Below are 19,818 nucleotides of genomic sequence, written 5' to 3'. Positions count from 1 at the left end.
CCTCTATTCTAGCAACTAACTTCCTAACTTGGTGTGCAGCAACGTTTCAACTACAGGTACTGGTGGGACGGGGAAACCTGTCCGTTGCTTCACTCTATTGGCGACTCCAGGTCTGCTGCGACAATGTACATGTAGCTCATTGTACATGTACAGTGGTATTGAGCACTCTCTTGGACAGCCTGCAACCTCTCTGTTATACATTGTATATCACTTATTATACATGTATGTGCATTTACACAACGGAACAACAAGGACAATCAAGGCTTGTTTGCTGCGACTTGAAGTTTCATGCTCACGCAATCATCAGGTAACAGCAGCAAACAAGCCTTGATTGTCCTTGTTGTTCTGTTCTGTATTTAATATGCTCTGCCTCCGCCGCGGTGTTGAGCACTGTCACTGTCACTGTCACACCACTGGTCACTGTCAGCACACTGGGTACTAGTACACCCTCCGGTGTTTGTGCATTTACTCAATAGGGCTTGAAAGTGATGACGTCAAAACGGCCAGGGAGTAGTAATTTGACATCAGATTTCTATTTTTGGATCCACTAAGGTGTGACTTTGCTATTGCCTAAGTATGTGGGTGCATACAAAACCTACTCATGTCGCATGCAGCTGTGACTTTTATTTCGCCACCAGTTGTAACCCCGCCCCCAGTAGCCAAATCAGTCAGTTTCACTTGCTACATCACCATGCTGTGGGTAAGACCGCTTGAAATGTGCTTGGATCCATACAAAAACTGGATCCAAGTGGATCCAGTTTTTGAATTTTTGAAATTGTTGCTATGCTGTGACGTAGCACTTTCAAGCCCTATATCCAGCTGCTGCGCGTCAATATACATACCGGTAATCATAAAGTATGACTGACACCGAGGTCATGGTGATGCGTCATGCCTCATCGATATCATCAAGAACTCAGGAACAATTCTGACGTGGCCACAGTCATAATTATACAGATGGCCGGAGAATCATACACGCACTCCTGACCTAAGATCATTAATTATTATTGGCTGCGGCTGAGAGGTCTTGATTTTTTTGGGCGTGTGCTGGGCGTGTGTTTGTGAAGTCCATCTTTCGAATAGAATCATGCCTACTACCCAGTGTTGTGTTTTGGAGGCTCGTGATGGTACTACTAGGGACGGGAGGGGAGGGGAGGGGGGGGGGGGCAACACAAACTGAACGTTGTGAGGTGTCCATATCAGGCCAAGGGAGACTTACCAGTTCACTGATAGTTTGTATTGGCTAGCTATCTTGATGCGCGGGCCGGGGCCTTGCATGCGGGATGTTGGAACTAACTTGGAACTGTGAAAACTAACTTTACAAAGTGCCATGCACTGTACATGTACTAGGATAGTGTAGCCGATCAGACTTGAATTCGGAAGTAACACGTCGTTAGTTCCGCCTGCACAACAAGACCATAGGCATAGGATAAGCCAAGACTCCCGGTTAGAACGGTGCCGGGCCTGCGGGCAGATACATGTACAGTCGTCCCTCTCTAATCCAGCACTTTATAAACCAGCACCCTCGATAAACCAGCACAATTTTCAGTAGCCAAAATGTCCTCTTCATGCACATTGCAGCAGTAAATCCGATTTGTTAATCCAGCACCCTCCCTAATCCAGCAGATTTCCGTGGCACAAATGGTGCCGGATTATAGAGGGACCACTGTATCAGATATCGTAATCGTATACAGTCTTTGGAAGACCGACATTCATCAATCTTTGGAGACAGGCATTCTCACCAGACCACATGATACAGTTAATTTAAACCAGTGTCAAGCGACCATTGACTAAAATAATTCACTCGAACGTATGGCTTTGCGGTGTTTGTATTAATTTTGTATTTGTGTTTATTTATTTTCTTAGAGGCCCAACGGCTTTTCGCGTGTCGAGGGGGTTTCCTGGTATCTCTTGAATAACGAAATGCATGTACATGTGTACATGCTTGTTGGAATACTGTGGTATTTTGCGGGCCATGATAAACCGGAGCCTGTACTGCTACATGTACATGTATAATAGTGTATTTAAAGCGACCACCTGCCCAAAACAGGTTGTGATGCCATCCCAGACTTGGCTAAAGGAACGTGTCTCAGGAAGTACTAGTAGTAGTACATGTAAAGATGTACAACACATGTACATTCTACATGTACATCATGTATGTTATTCTCTGAATCGAAATAGGAAGGAAGATGTCCGTCAGCCCCAGGAAGCGGTGAGAAACATTGACAGCCGACTCCCTTGCGATATTAGGTCACCGTCTGCCTCCCCCGCCACCCGACCACAGACTCAGCCTTGGTCGTGCGAGAACTGAATCAACGGCAGATCCAAGCTCACATCAGATCTACGTCAGTATAATGCGGAGATCTCCTACATTTCTGCGGGGATTGTCATGTACATGTACACTGTATGATGAGCTGGGCAGCAGAGGGAAGACGATGAAGTGCATGTGTAATGTGAGAGAGAGAGAAAAACAGAGATAAACAGAAATCTTTGTCGTGTTGTTCTGCTACTTGTCCGAAATGCAGGAAGCGTTCGCACGAAGTTCCCACTCCTTTTTTTAAAAAACACAAAAATAGAACAGAGCACGTGATGGCTTTGCGAACATGACGCGCGGCGGGCGGAAAAATGTCGGACCACAGTCAGGCGATATGCTGCTCAGATTACGCACATCTGTCTACTGCAGTCCAAGGAGGACGAGAATAGCCACTGCCTAGCCTAGCCTAGCTGTGAGTATGAGTTAGGTGGACAGGGCCACAGGGCAGTCGTCATGGGGAAGATCGAGCAGCCAAGTATTATTTTACATACCGGAATCATACGTCCATGTACAAATGCTGGTTTAGAAATACTCTTCTCGTTCATTAGACTTCATTGCGATCGGTTCGTCACGTAACGCTGACGAGATAAACAAGATGTACAGTGTACAGCTGACCGGAGATTGATCATACGTGTACCATCATACATGTACTTCTGACTGTCCTGCTTTCACGTCATCAGAGAGGTTTTGCAGAGCGAACGTTCGCTCTGCAACATCTCTCCATCTACATGTACATCTATCAAGATTACACAAGGCAGAACAACAGAGACCAAAAATCCTTCTCGTCCAGACACTTTGTCTATCAGTATCAAGATTATCATGACTGCAATCTATACAGTTGATGGGTTGGTTGGTTTTTATTTTGACTTCGCACATTCAAACGGGATGGCGACCCAATAAAATGATGCCGAAAGCTTAGCCTAGAACGTTAGTAGAAGTGGCACAAGTTAGTATGATCGTTGATTGGGCCCAGTACTCCGGGTTCGGACGGTAATGTGGTATGCGAGGTGAAAGGTGGATTTTTTACGTGGCATATACATGTACATGTACATGTATGGCATATATTTTATTCATATGGTGGTAAACACGCACCTGGCAATATGGCGGTCAATACACGCCGGATAGTAATTACATGTACATGTACATGTATACGACAGGAAGAAAGGAGGTGGATTGTGTCTTTTATATCTGTCTCATACAACCACAGACAGTAAATAGCAGACAGAGATCACGGATAGAGCGGCTCGTGCGGGCAGCGACTGGGACCAGTAGACCAGGGGTCGAGCTATGGCAGTGTACTAACTAAGAACACCAAAGATACAAGGGATGAAACTCGCACCATTTCACTGAGAATCAGCATCCACTCATGTTGTCCAGTGATTGACTTTTTTCCCTTCAAACTCGGACGGGGGAACGGTTACATGTACAAAAGAAAAAGTTTCCCGCCTGTGAACTACATGTACATGTAACTAACTATTACTTGTGTGCTTGTACAGGTATGTATGATAATTATAATAATCTTTATTTCAGGATTACCCAAAGGCTAACGCCTATCTGGGGGATATCCATATGTAGATCTACATGTATGTGTATGAGACTAAAATACTCCAAATGTCATTGTATTGTGGTATTTTCGGTTGACACTTTGACATGGCCTGACCACGGCGGTGACGTTGCAATCGCGTGTGTTCGCGCCGAGAGGCACACGCCATCGGACAGGAATTCAAGCCTGGATTCTGTCATTTCAGCTACACTGGTCATTACAGACAGTAGTATCGCCGACACCGTACAGAGACACAAGCCAAGGCCAATACAGTACAGTACAGTACAGTACAGTAGTATAGTATACAATGTACATGTATCCCTGAAGATGCCCTCTTGGGCGAAAATTTGGAAAGGAGTTTGAAGTTTGGTTTTGAGAGATTTGGAGAGACTTTAATTTTTTTTTGTAGCCAAGGACTTTGTGCGGCCGTGGGCGGTGAAAGAAAATTAGAAATCATGACAAGGCTACAGAGGAGTTACGCCATCCTTATTAAATGTACATGTACATGACTGTACAGTAAAACCTGTTGTCAAGGCGACCACTCGGATAAGGCGACCACCTGTCCTAGAAGACCACTGACACTAGGATCAAGGAATGCTATCTCCAGTCAAATGACCCTGGATAATGAGACCACCTGGTAATGGAGACCACGTTTTAACGGTCCCTTGAGCGGTCGTCTTAGACAGACTTCGCTGCACCTGTATTGCTGGACTCACAAAATGTCATTGTGATGCAGATTGTAAAGAACCATTGGAGAAAAAGAAGAAGTGCATTGAGCACTGGTAATCCAGACGGTGGTATGGCCTCCTGGGTTAGAGGCCCTATCAGGCTATAGGGCGTGTCCACTGGCTCCTCCACTGCATATGCACATACCCAATCATACCAGACTCAGTCAGTCTGAGATACAGTATCATCTCAATCGTTGGACAGCTTGTCATGATGTACTGATGTACATGTTGCTACTTGGCCTTATGCCATACAATGACTACTCAGTAAGTATGTAAGTAATGGATGCCGATGGATTCAGTTTGCTCCATTTCTTTACTGGGAACTACTGGCAGTAGCCGAAGGCAGTTAGAAGTAGAACTGTGTGTTAATCATTGCCTTGCGGCGGTGGAGGTGTTGGCACATGCCAGGGGAGGTGTCGACGTTGCAGTGTGACGCATGCGGAGAGAGAGCAGGGAATAGCGATTCATGCAATATGTCCTGAGAAAACTGCGAACTACTAGTAACTATAAATTATGTATACATGTAGTTGTCTTTACAACACTGTAGTGTAGATACATGATCAGATGTCGTGTGCATTGCATGCGCGCGTGTTTAACGTTTGTTTGTCGCGCGCTAGCAAGACGTCGTTGAGTAGCACACACTGGAAAACTGCTTCTGAACTGAAGCGGGGAAATGTCACAAGTGGCCTTGCACACAATGATAATGTTTATCAACTCACTATCAATTCACTATTCATGAACATAATGTTGAGAGGCACTTGAGCTACTTCTCGCGCTATCTGAGCTGCTGGTGCTGCATCAATACACTGGAACATGTTTGATATATCCACAGATACTTCTGTTCAAATGCATGACACACACCAGGAGTAAAATACGCTCCTGATCTCTTGTTAACACTTAGCGTTAAACTGGCAGTGTATGCATGTTCGGCTGAGACAGAAGCCTCGGAATGGTGCTAGCTGTGAGTATGGACTTTTGTGTCGTGACAGTGCATGCAGTAGCGCGTTTTGAAGAGTCGCTGCGCCGGGGCCCGGGCCCGGGCTCGACTCTGCGCTGGCAGTGCTGAGTGCACTCTCCCGAATGCTAGCCTTCTTGCCATGGGGTGGCCGTGGGCAGTGCATACCTGTTTTAAACCGTGCATCTATTCTTGACAAAGTCACATAGTTGAATGGTTTGATGGATGCCATCCCTGGCCCTAACATCAGGAGCATGACTGGCACTTGACGGCTCTCCCAGCACTCATGTCATCGCCACCATGCCGAATGTAACAGCAGCGCCTGCAGCTGGCGCAGCAGTGTGCCAACCATGTCCGGACTGGCCTGCCACATGGCCTGAGCTGTGTGCCTTTTTCGGTGAGCTTGGCCCTTGGCCTTGGGCAACGGTGATACTGCAGGCAATGCATTGTGTGGTGCGCAGCTAGCATGTCCATGCCCTAATCAGCATGATCATCAGCTCCATCTGCATACATGGCGCTCCATGGCATCCGTGATCCAGCCTTCCAGGCCTCAGCATACCATACGGCATACAACACTGTGAACACAGGCAACAGACAACACTGACACAGACACCACTGCCAGGCACAACTGCCTGGGTTGGGCACAGTCCGGCATGCCCACTGACCAAGCTTGGCCACAAGTAGGTTGGTGCATGCATACAATCATGAGTGCATGGACTGCAATGTATTGTTTGTGCCCGGGTCGACCCACCATTACGGCCATTACACAGCATTCATACATGCGTGTGTGCATGGCGGCCACACTCGTGTCTGTTTTATGCACTGAACAGCTGATGTCTGTCATTCAGCTAGCTGCGAGCTGTGTAGCGCTGGTACATGCTGTATGGAGTACAGTACACAAACGCAGTGTGTCCGACTCCGAGATGCAGCTTCACGAACGCCATCGGGAAGCTTCACGCTCACAGCTAGCATGCAAGCTAGGCTGGCATGGCAGCAGGACGCGACAGGCTAAACGTAACCGGGAAGTTCGCCTTCGACTTGACTGATCAAGAGCGCTGCGATGTCGATGTTGATAATTCCCCCATGCCTATCCTAACAATGGATGTGCGGGGCGCGGGCAACGTGCTCGTCGCTAGCACCAAACCCCAACGAGCCGTGTGTCTCAGGTCAGTCGAATCGGCTAGCCAACTCGCGCCATCGCGTACATGAGCAGCTAGTGCGCTGGCAAGTAGAAAGATAGTCACTACAAAAAGGCAACGCAGAACGCTTCACGGATCTCACAAAGCGGTCAGCTCCGACGCGCGCCGATCGGTCACATATCGGCGGCTCGCCCTGTACGCGTATATCCATGCATGTGTGCTTCTAGCTAGCTGGGTCAATACATTAGCACTTTCCTTATGCCAATCTGCACACAAATCAGTAGAAGTGGAATTAATGTAGGACTTGACCAGAGGATAGCCTCTCGCCGTTAAACTGCGGGTGTATGCATGCTGACAGAGCAGAGAGTGTGACTCAGTGCTCCTTGGATCAGAACTCGCACTTGTGTTAGGGGTGTTGTGTAGCACAGTGTGTATTCTGCGTCAGTGCTCGCCGACCCGTCCTATCATCCTTGACCGACAGAGCTAGAGGTACTCATCCCGGCCGTCTATATCCTTATTAGCCAGACACTGGTTCTGTACAGACGGTAGTGTAGAGACTAGAGTGAATGCCAAGGAGACACTACTACAGTCGGTGTCTCTTACGTCTAACGTGGTGGTGACCCACCGCAGTACACGTGTGACTGCTCATACTACTGCTAGCTGCGGCCGTCCGACAGTCCGCATCGCATGTCGAGACGTGGCTCGGAGGTCCAATAACCGCACAGTGCAGTGTGGCAGTCACTGTGCGACGCTTCTCTTTAGCAGTGTCGCGACCGACCATAGGATTTCCAGTCTGGACAGCGCAGCTGGGCAAGCAAGGTTGAACCATCTACCAACCATCCACCAAGCCGCGTCCAACGGCGGCTGATAGTATCCTGAAGCCGCTGCATACAGTACCCCCTAATGACCTGCGTATACCGGCGCACACAATATCGCGTGTGTATACGGTGGCGGGTGCTTCAACGGATACTCTAGTACTCTGCCAGTGATTCGGGAAACTGCAGCACGCGTGGTGCAGATAGCGTGATCGCGCTGAAGGAAAGGTGAGCCGGTAGTACTCGTGTATATTTAGTATTGCACTGTCCCGAGCACTGAGAATCCCTCAGTCACCAGTACTGTTCCTACGTCACGGGAGTCACGTGGCGTATCTACTGTTGCCTGTTGCTGGCACACTAGTGCTTCAGCTCGGCGGCATTGAGAGTGATCGTTCTTGTACATCCGGTGCCAGGAAAGCAGCGACTCGTGCCGGCGTGTACTGCATGACTCTAGTCCTCTCTGTGTGCGCGTGCCTACCGAAGATATAGGCACGCACACAGACACACAGACACACACGCGCGCACTCAGGGAAGGACGGAGGGAGAAGTAGAGAGAACTGTCCCCGCGCAGGCTTGCCCGTATTCAGTGACTCCCCACTGCAGAGCAGACGTGTACCCTGAACTGATCTGACCACAATCTGCCCCGGGCTCCAGTATCGTACTCTGCACTATTGACCACAGCGGCGAATACATTGTACTGTACACGACGTTGTGTGTTCTCGTCACGTCTATAAAAGGCTGGCTGCGATACGTGCTGTCAGTTCAGTCACAGAGTCGGCGGCGCTGCAGTCAGATAGAAAGAATTCGTGTGGCGTTCCGAGCGGCCAATTGTCGGTAGGTGCCGATCGGGTATCTGATCTGTACTGTCGTTAGTGCTGCTCACGCGCCAGAGCAGTGAAGTGAACTAGCTCTATAAGTCACTTGCCACTTGTCTTAGGATTGCTAATGTCAGTGATACAGCGGGAAGAAGCATACCTGCTGTCGCTACTCTCGATCTGTTCTCTTTCTTGCTGTCGCTGGGAGCAGATCGTTGCTTCATAAGACTAGTTACACCTCTAACTATCGGCTGCACCGCATAGTCGTATCCCTAGCCTTCACCGTACATCTTGGACCTCTCTAGCTACCTGTCTACAGAGTACAGCTGCCTTAGGACGCACAGAAAAAGAGGCCACTCGTCAGCGTTAAGGTTAAGCCTCTCAACTGCCGTTATCTCGCAGACTATCTCAGCGAACTGTCCTCGCTGAACGCAGTGCTGAACAAAGACGAGCAGCGTCGCTAGCTCATTAATTATTAAATTTACTCATATCTACTAGTAACTGTAAGGACATCGTCTCTTGCAGCACAAGCGTCACCGCTATAAGCAAGCAACTTAACCTTCTTTTCGTCTGCTATCAGGGAAACACACAGCGCAAGGAAGCAGTCTAAATTCGTCTTGCTCTGGATCTCAGGCTGAGCTAGGTCTTCAAGCGTCAACGACTGCAACGGACGTGCAGCACAGTGAAAGAGTTGCAGCATATAGAGGAGACCTGGTTCCACGTGCATCTAGCAAGTACTGCTTCTGTTGTAGAAGAGACAACGAAGCGACGACCATGTTCAGAAAACTGCTATGCATTTCCCCGCCGAGCCCGGACAGTGGCGACGGCAGCAGAATGTCTTACGGCGCACAGTCCTTGTCGTCCTCAACGGGAGGAGGATCAGCGGTTACCGCACACCCATCGCTGGAGAGGCAGGGCGCAGTGTCAGCCGACAATGGCGGCGAAGCTTACGATATCTACGCGCCTCGTCAGCGAGTAAACCACTACCACCCGCGTCCAGTGGCCACCATTGAAGAGGCAGGGCGGCAGAGGCAACAACAGGAAGAGGAGGAGGAGGAGGCAGCAAAGGCGTCCAAGAAGAAGAACACAGCGCCAGAGCTGGAGATCGACAGCGCCTACTCCCTTCATGTTGCTCTGGGCCGTATTCTCGTGGTGGCTAGCTTGGCAGCGGGAGAGCAACCATCCGTCACTCTGGTCAAAGGACATCTACAGCTGATCGAGGAGTACAATTCACTGGCCAATCGCAAAGGAAACCGAGCCTCGGCAGACTACAAAGGCAAGCGTGCTCAACGAGGGTCTAGTAGCGACTCCACAACAAGTCTACCGGAAGCGGATCAACTGCCCACGTAGTTCCCCCCAAACAATCAGCTGATTTCAACGGGATATGGCTACATACCGGAAGACTAGAGGACCAGATCACGTGATGAAGCCGCTGCTCTCACGATCACACGGTCGGCAGATACAGAGGGCGCTATGCAGTCCGTGCAGACTCGCTGGTACCGTCCGTCGCAGGTGAGCAAGAACCACGGACAGCACTACAGCACAGCGCCGCGCCACCAACCGGAGCGCTGGTATGACCGGACACTGGACTCCGATGGAACATCGCTGTTATCCTGCGCGCAACTGTACCGACGCAGCCAGGCAAATGGCTATGCCGGCCACATTGCGGACTCGACTGAGGCGTTGCCCATGCTGAAACACAAACGCTGCGTATGGATGTGTTCATCAGTCAACACCTATCACTATCAGCTAATCTACTGGCGTGCAGTGGTGTACCGTGTAGCCGTACATCTGCGAGATGACAACAACCCGACACTGCAGTGAGCCGGTCACCTATCCCATGCCTTGGTGACGAATACAGCACCACCAGCATCAGGCAGCCCCAACCAGCACCGACCACGCAGACACCTGTCAGCGGAGGCGGTCCAAAGATTGTAGCGGACAGCCGGACAGAGGAGGTGTCGGCGACGAAAGATTTAACTCCCCATTTGTGCGATTGCCACTCTAACGAGAATAGCACAGCTACAGGCCAGAGAAAACGAGCAGCGTTGCAGAGCAGCGAACACATCCTAATTCCTGAAACTGTTCTAGATAAGTGCTGGTCAATTACATCCCATCGGCTTCCACGTGCAGAGCTGGCATCAAACATGAAAATAGTGTGCGGGGAAAGTCCCCGTGCTATACTGGAAGCGAGCAGGGATGGAACAGCGGGCGAAAATGCTCCACCGACGGCAGGCTATCGGCGTGGGCAGGAAATGCACCGCCGCAAGCTGACGACGATTCACCACACAGTGTACCCAGACGTGCACAGGAGAGGCAGAGGCAAGCAGGCGCGCGCGAGCGCGGAACAGAGAATTCACAGCTACTTTAGCTTTGTGCGTGTTCTCTGATTGAACTCCATTTTTATATTTACACTTGTACATGTAACTATGCCTAAAATAGATAAAGCCGCAGTGCGCAGTGCCTGCTCGCTTGCTCCTTCCATAGGCCGTCATTGCAGCGCACACTCAAGCGAAAACACTGCGCTGCACATAGTAATAGTAAAGAGCCAACAATGTCTCGTCACCCCATCTTTGCCCATCTTTGCCCATCTTTGCCCATCTTTGCCCATCTTTGCCCATCTTTGCCCATCTTTGCCCATAACAGTTGCAGGTTTAACAATTTAATTATTATGGTCTGCCTCCACATGTCTCACCATATTCGTCTTGCGCATTACAGCAGTAGTGTGCATGGACATGTATAATAGAACCAAGGTCCAACACATTGATATTCTCCACCTGATCCGTCTAGAGTCTCTAGACACTGAGTGATACATCATGCATACCAGCTCCAACCACTTTCCTTGCCAGAATAACTTCAATACGATCTGATTTCCCCATTTGCTACTAATGTTTGAATGTTTCTTGCCTGAGAATGGCATAGCGTGAAACTCGAACGGTGAAGAAATTAACCTGCAGTTTGTCTTCTTTGTACGGAAGCTTTGACCTTTGTGGTCTTGGGCACTGTGTGGATCATGAGAAAACATACAGTAAAACCTGTGACTAACGACCAACCCTTGCCTTGAGGCCAGAGAAATCGGTCTTTAGTGACAGGTGGTCCTTAGTTAGAGGTTTGCACCGCACAACCACATAATATTATGCATGTGAGACCGTCCGTGCCTGACGAAGCGGTCTTTAGTACCAGGCTGGTCGCTAGTCACGGTGGTCGTTACTTAGTTTCAGGTTTTACTGTACATGCATGCTGCTGAGTAGTGTTGCTATAGTATAGCCTATTGGGCTTGAAAGTGCTACGTCACAGCATAGCAACAATTTCAAAAATTAAAAAACTGGATCCACTTGGATCCAGTTTTTGTATGGATCCAAGCACATTTCAAGCGGTCTTACCCACAGCATGGTGATGTAGCCAGTGAAACTGACTGATTTGGCTAGTGGGGGCGGGGTTACAACTGGTGGCGAAATAAAAGTCACACCTGCATGCGACATGAGTGGGTTGCTATGCACCCACATACTTAGGCAATAGCAAAGTCACACCTTAGTGGATCCAAAAATAGAAATCTGATGTCAACTTACTACTCCCTGGCCATTTTGACGTCATCACTTTCAAGCCCTATTGAGAATGGGTTTACAGTAAAACCTGGTGTAAGCGACCTCTGGGTTTAGCGACCACCTGCTCTTAACGACCATTTTTCCATGCACGGACAGTTTTACACAGACACTGTGGGACCTGGTTCTACAGATCACCTGGCTGTAACGGCCGCGTTTGCTTGCACCGTGGGGTGGTCACTTTAAGTTCAACCAGGTTTTACTGTATTCACAACGCCAATAGCGTGGAACCCTTTCTGTTGCGCCTTCACCTTCTCTGTCACTCCCGATCGCTTCGAGTCTTGGATCAGAGTGACTATAATATTGCTGTTGTACACTTTATTTATAGTGGAAATTATTATTATTATTATTAATGCAATGAATATAACTAAATGCGCACTCATATCACAACCATGGGGACGAATCATGTACATGTATTCCAGAACGTTTTCTTGTCACAATTATCAATGGAATTCGTGACTAAAGAGAATGATGAAACTACAATAGGATTTATACACTTGGAGTGGAACAGCGAGGATACAAGCATAGTAAGAAAAATAGCACAAACCTAGGAACAATGTGCACAGGTAATAAACTATACACTCACACACACTTGCACATGCATGTCCATTGTCACACTGCGCTTGCTGAATTTCCTATCATTTCTCACCTCACCTATAGTTTATTACCTGTGCACATTGTTCCTAGGTTTGTGCTATTTTTCTTACTATGCTTGTATCCTCGCTGTTCCACTCCAAGTGTATAAATCCTATTGTAGTTTCATCATTCTCTTTAGTCACGAATTCCATTGATAATTGTGACAAGAAAACGTTCTGGAATACATGTACATGATTCGTCCCCATGGTTGTGATATGAGTGCGCATTTAGTTATATTCATTGCATTATTAAGATTATTGTCTCCACGTCGCCATTATTATATTATTATTATTTATTCACAGGGGCAATATGCTTTGGTTCTGCAAGAGTGCTCAATGCCTGATTCAGGCAGAGCGGCGTACACAAAGGCACACAATGAAAACCTTGGCAAATTAATTCCGTTGTGACTCAGAGTTTCATGGCTGAACCAATCATCAGACAACGATGATTAATTTGCCAAGGTTTTCATTGTGTGCCTTTGTGTATTATTTATTCATATTTTAATAGGGCAATCCCCACAGACTCAAGGTCTTCTTACGGGGTACCCTAAGAATGAAAGTAATGCATGGCGAAATAGGGATGGCGATGCAAGAAATCAAAACAGGCATAATGCCTAGTAACATTGGACCCACTGTGAACAAAAATTTAAAGGATATTGTGGGAAAGTAGAGATAGAAAAACAGAGTAAGAAAAGAAAACGGAAGGTTGGTTGCACTGCACACTAGTAATTAGCGAGGGAACGAGGCTAAGCTTTGCTGTTGCTCTGCAGTTTTCATACGGCTGAGGGAGTTACATGTAGTTGAAAACGGGGAAAGTCTGAAGAAAACTCAGTTGACGGTCACCACCAGGACTCGAACCAGGGACCCTCGCGTATGGCCAGCGATGCTCAACCCACTAAGTAATGGATTGGTGTAGTCATCATCCAAGCACTTGCGACCGTTCAACATTTTCTTCAGACTTCGAAACACACGCTTCCTGTGAATCCACACAGGCAGGTGGGATGCAGCCCTCGGCCCGTCGCTGTAACCCACACACTTCACACACCAACTAGCAGTAGCTAGCACTCAGAGGCTCACTCAGAGAACTATAACCGTGACTCTGTGTAGTTCCATGCCAATTCGACCAATCACCAGACTACACAGGGCCCAGGGGCGTCAGAAGGTATTCATTTTTAGTGTGGTACGGTCAGCCATCGGAAGTACAATTATTTACTCGTGGGCCGTGGGGGCCCGGGGAGTGGCCGAAAATTTTGGAATTTTCGATCCCAGATCAGTGTATTTTGTTGATTTACCATCACGGGGTATGGGGGGCAAAAAGTGGTACGGTCAATACAGTAGTGACAGTACGGTGTGCGACGCCCCTGCTACAATTAGTCGATATCATGTAATTAGGCAAATAATAATGGCCTGTTTGTTCTTCGACTATAAAAAAACAACAACAACAACACATGATGATACTGACGGCTCGTGCCTAGCCTAGGGATATACATGTACATGATTGTACTACAGTCAGACCTCGCTTATCCGGTCCTCTTTTATCCGGATCCCTCGCCATCCGGAAGAAAATCGCTGGTTACCGTAGTAAGGTTGTATTGGGAGGAGCGAGAACAACACAGACGTAGGAACTCAGCACAGCATGCCTGCGGAGGTGGTGGAGGAAGGGAGATACAAATGTAGATACAGTCATGTACGATCAATACAATCGAGAGTACATAACCCCCGGGAGTTACGTACTCTCGATACAACGTACAGTACTGGCCAAAGAAATCCAACCTTCATGAAAGTAGGACCGCGTTAGAACCAGGGAGTAGTACAATACCTTTACTGGATAGGTTAGAACGATTCCATCCCGCGACAGCGCGTCCACTACAGCGCGAGGCATTTCAGCGCGACCACTTCAGCGCAAGGCATTTCAGCGTGAGGTAGTGTCTGTCAATAACAGAATGAAGAAGGTGTGTATGTCATGTGTTTCTCGTTTTCTCTAACTCTTTTGCCGACAGATGCGTTAGCCCCATTATTATTATTATTATTATTAGTGTCAGCGCGAGGCACTTCAGCGCGAGGTGATGTCAGCGCAAGGCATTTCAGCGCGATGTACTGTCAGCGTGAGGTACCGTCAGCGCCAGGCACTTCAGCGCGAAGCACTTTCGCGCGTACCATAGTACGGAGTATCGTGCGCATTGTCGTACGCACGGAATTAGTGGTCTCGTCTGCACTCTCGCTAGCGGGATTTGGTGATTCTTTGACAACCTTGTTTTCACATAGTTTATTGAAATTATTTAGTAGGCATATAGCGATAATTATGACAAGAGAATCCGTAGATTAGAAATGAAGAAGTCGACCAACATTGGAAAGAAATTCAAATTATTGGTGATTTCCCAAGTTGCACGTCTGACTTCCAGGACGCGAACTCGATCGTTAAGTCGAGTGTATGAAGCTTTCCCGACTGGGATGCGCTGGCCAGCTTGCATCTGGCATCTGTCGTCCACATGTATCAAAGGAGGCGAAATCGCCTGTTTGTGGTGCGACGTTAAATAAACTTCTACAACAACTACAACAACAACATCTGGCGGCAAGAAGCTCCGTACCTTCTTCAGTTGCTCCAACAGCGCACAAACGTTGGGATGGGTGGTGTTCACCTTTCGGCTAAATCGATGGTGCCATCCCTCAACACCGTTGTTGGTCCTGACGTCCCTTCCAGGGCAGCACCACAGCGACATCGGAACGTTAGCATTCTCAATCCACTGTGTCCACTGTCAATTGCTGAAGGTTTAAATCAGAGGCGATCTCCTCCAACCAATCGAAGGCGCCTGTGACCTGGTCTTCTGGCAGGAATGGCAATGCCATCAGTTGACGACAGCATACCCCGACAAGTTGTCAACAGTAATTGATAGGCACTAATAGTCACTATAATTGCTGCCCGTACGGCGTACGTACATTAACATGTACGGCGCTGAAGTGCTTCCCGCGGAAAAAATCTGCGCTGAAGAAATTGGCGCTGACATGTCCTGCGCTTTAAAATTTCGCGCTGAAATCATTGGCGCTGTCAAGACACGGCGCTGAAATGGGGCTGTTAAGTGTGACGTCACGGCCCCTTCGATACGCATAGCAACGGAGAGCACTGGGGACAAACAAAAGTCGCGTCCTCTGGATGGAACCAGTTGTGAAGGGCAACAGCATCTAAATGACTGGAGAGAGAGCAGTTTTTCTTTGCTTTTTCTTCAAGCGATTGTTGTCGCTCTGTACTCCTTGTTCTTTCCTCTACAAATCTCCTGTAGTCGTCGAGGGCCTTCATAATGGCTGTGAAATTGGCTGCCCACTGTAAAACTCCGTGTTTGAGAGTGCTTTGAAGATTCTTCGCCTCCTGATGGATCAAAGTACGAGCGCTCCCTGTGGATTCGATTATATGTAGGTGAGTTGTTCAAGAAATCAGTGTCTTCTTTCTGTCTCTGCCCTCACGCTGGCACAATATCAGCCTCTATATCCATGACAGCCCGCACCTCCCGTAGACTGCATGACTTAGCTGTATTCTCGCCCTCCGTGGTGATTGAAGACCCATGGAAGAAGTTGTTCAGAATGATGTCCTGAGAATAATTATAAAATAAAATAATTCCAGGGAATTGTTACAGGGTATTTTGGAAGGATGGAGAGAGAGAGAGAGAGCACTGTTTGAAGTGTTTGTCTCACTGTAATTACTCCAGATTATTGAATGGTGTATGATCTACTCGATATTTTCCGCAATGGTTTTTCCTGATCTGCGGGATCTCTTCTTTTGCTGTTTGCATGTTTACAGGAAGTGACTGTCTGGTGTATCTGCACCAGATCCTGGTGAGATGAAGTCAGATGCAGAGGCAGGGTCGTCCAGTGATGCAACACTGCCGCTCTATGTGCAACGTCACCGCTAATTCCCCCGGCTAAAACACAAACACGTGAAGAGACTACAGTATTGACCGTTCTGGTAATGAATCGTGACTGCTCGGACAGTCGATAATCGAAACACAGAGCACCAGCATGATGTTTTCATATTGGGAACCACACACCAGCTCAATTCTCAAGCCGAAAAATTATACAAAACACAGAGCGACGCAACAAGAGATCATCCGGCAACCAAACCAACCTGGGTCTGATGCACTGAATAGTCCTGAAATACGCAGGCCACACAAAGCAGTGCAAGCACAGACTGTTACAAGGTACATGCATTGCAGAACAAAGTGTAACCAAAGATACACAGGGTTATAGCTGCACACTCGTGCATGTGCTCGCTCAGCCCAAGAACACGCAGGATGATAGAAATAATCCGGGGGAAACACGCTAATGTCATGACCGGGGAGTGGGCCAGACATACTCTCAGGATTCTACAATTCCAGGTTCTTTACGGAAATATACCAGGAGTCCAGATACCCATTCCTCACCCTCACCACACAAGAAGATCAAAGCTTCACTCTAGGACCAAGCTCAAACAACAGAGAAGCAACAAGAACAACCAGCGATCGATGCAAAGCATCGAGCTATATACTACAAGACCTAGTAGCGTGCGCGGCGCGGAGCGAGCGAGTAGCCAGCAAAGCATGAATAGTGATAGGTTTCACAACACTATTGATCGACAAGACACATCGCCGCCACGGCAAACACTTCATAAAGACACATGTATAAGCAGACGGAATACAATACAGATAATGACATTGTAGCAACACACGGACACAACACTAGCACCGAAGTAAGCATCAGGACGTAAATAGTGCAGCTCTGAAAAAGTAAAAACTACATTGACATGTACATTGGTGTGCCGAGTAGTATCATCCTTGATTACCCATCCAACCAAGATGTTATCAGGTCCCAGACGCCGAGATCCCACGCCGAATGTGAAGTGCATCTAGCCTTGAACCTGTTGCACAAGGCACACACATATGACAAAAAATGACATCCACTCCGATTATTTCCAGAGGTCAATCATAACAGAACACAGAAATGAAACCACGGGCTCAACAAAGTAAACGCAAAGGAAATTAGTTAAAATAATCCATGAAGTGCTATTTTAATTCCAGCGCTGACTGCAGTGTGGCGTCATGGCCCGATACCCGCTGAGCATAGACACAAACTCCATTTGACAGGGGCACGACATACTATTTTGGAATAAAGTCACAGGGGCGTAGCACCCGCTACGACTGGTACGACCATGGCCGCACCACTTTTCAAACAGTGTGGTCCGTCTGGAACGTGCAAAACCGTAATAAAAAATCAGGATCCATCGATATTTGCATATGCGCATCAGACCTTTTTCTAGACTCGTACTCGTAGATCTGTTATGCATCTGCAGTCGTACTGAGTACTGTACTCGACTCGACTGCACACTGCGACAGAAGTTCCCAGAACGCAGGATTTTGTGTCTTTTTTACAAAATTTTCCGGGGGGCCGAACCCCCCCCCCCCCCTCCAACACGGCCTTCCGCCGCACCGACCTTCGGTCGTACCACTTCCAAAACCCCTCCTACGCCCCTGAGTCATAAAGTAGAGCACTCCAATGACATGACGGACACCTCGTGCAAATGCGTGGTCTGTTCATCCGGCCAACTCGGCCACGCATGAGAGTGTGTGCATGTACGCACGCAAGCGCGCGCGTGCACACACACCATGTATTCGGTGCGTATGGCGTACCTGTTGCGGAGATAATGAAGATGGAATCATTATCATGATGTTACATGACATTGTACATGTACATTGTATGTTTGAGTGTAAAGTAAATTTTATTTTATTACACATTTCTTCGACACAACTTACTCCACATCTTCGCATTTCTCATAATCCATCCACCTACACTCCGTCTCAGTTGAGGAAAAACTCTCCCAGGTATACACTAGTCACCACAGCCATGTGATGACATTGGGATGGGTCCCAAGCATGATTGCACTCTCCAGTTACAATATAATTTTGTCCAGATTATCTGTGAAGACAAAATGCAATGCATAGCGGCAATCGATGGATGAAGAGAGAGTTTGTAAATACACATATCTTTCCACTTGTTCAGGAGCTTACCTTTTGGAGTTCACATCGTTTACACGATCTCTCATGCTGTCTTGCACCTTGGCTTTGTTGACCATGGATACGCCATCCCAGAAGACATTCTACAGGAGCTACTAATGCAGAGCGTTTTTCACGCTCGATCTCGGCGATCTACCTCGTCACGCCAATAAAATCCTTCGTGACACTGGCTACAGTCACAAGAGACGTCTCAGTAAGGTAATGAGCACGACAACGCCGTCGAGATCAAGGACAAAGAGAAAACAAAACACTCACTGAAAACAGCAAAGAAGAAACGAAGAAATGTACACGATTCCTATATGTTGCCACTGACAACTGGTTCGGTGGAGACGACGCTACTTTTGTTTGTCCCCAGTGGGATCGTTGCTATGCGTATCGCAGGAACTGTGACGTCATCACTTAACAGCCCCATGGCACAGAGCTGAAATGCCTCGCGCTAAGGCGGTCGTGCTGAACTGCACCGCGCTAACATGGACGCGCTGTCGCGGGAGGTTACGGTTAGAACCAGGGAGTGGCTTTTACGACTCCCTGGTTAGAACGATGCATGCATGCACAGACCAGTGTGTGTAGTGCATGCTAGGGCCGCGTAGCGCCCAGCACTATTTTATTCATGCCATGAGGTGGGAGATCTGCGCCAAGCCGATGCTGGATTGTTCAATAGTAGACGCTCTGCAGAGCCTGGGAGCCATTGCCCATGACAGACCAGCATGGCGAGATCTATGCATGAGGGTCTGTGCATTGTGATATTCCGACAGATCCTGAAACAGTCAAACTCAGGAAATAGCACTATCATTATCACTCAGGCTGCAATATTCATATTATGGACATATTCATAAATGACATATCTTCAATACCCATGAGCTACATTGTATATAATATATATGATATAAGTATCATAATTATTATTATCATCGTTCTAGCTCATTTTTTCCCCTGTCATAGTCCTGTTTATCATGTTCAGCATAAGCGAAGTTGTGGATCATGCTTGCATGGTTGACTCCAACGCGTACATGCAAGTAATAATAATAATAATGAGGTTGGATGCCTTTGGTCAGCGCTGTCCATGTAATGCATCTATCATGCACACGTAGATTGATACTCAATGCTGTAGATCAGACAGGTACTGAGGTAGCTGTTTCGGCCATCTCAGGACATAAACAGCCACACAAAGCCGAACTCCGGGCCATGGCACAATAATTTCACCGCAGACATTATCATACAAGAGAGAGGAGAGAGA

The 19,818-nt window shown here is 47.9% G+C and overlaps 1 protein-coding gene and 1 long non-coding RNA gene across 2 annotated transcripts in view; both read right to left on the bottom strand.

Moving 5' to 3' along the window:
- The window catches only part of LOC135825659 (uncharacterized), a 171,809-nt gene that overhangs the window by 125,032 nt on the left and 26,959 nt on the right, over positions 1-19,818 (bottom strand). The gene's annotated exons all lie outside the window — the stretch shown is intronic.
- LOC135825767 (uncharacterized) lies at positions 16,974-18,919 on the bottom strand. The gene is made up of 3 exons (XR_010555134.1): positions 18,576-18,919; positions 18,321-18,483; positions 16,974-17,428 (listed from the first exon to the last, which is right to left on the bottom strand). It is a non-coding gene; the product is annotated as an uncharacterized LOC135825767 (long non-coding RNA).

The sequence above is a fragment of the Sycon ciliatum genome, chromosome 10, assembly GCF_964019385.1.
Source record: "Sycon ciliatum chromosome 10, ocSycCili1.1, whole genome shotgun sequence".
NCBI classification, from domain to species: Eukaryota; Metazoa; Porifera; class Calcarea; order Leucosolenida; family Sycettidae; genus Sycon; species Sycon ciliatum.
This window is presented reverse-complemented; position numbering and strand designations above follow the sequence as displayed.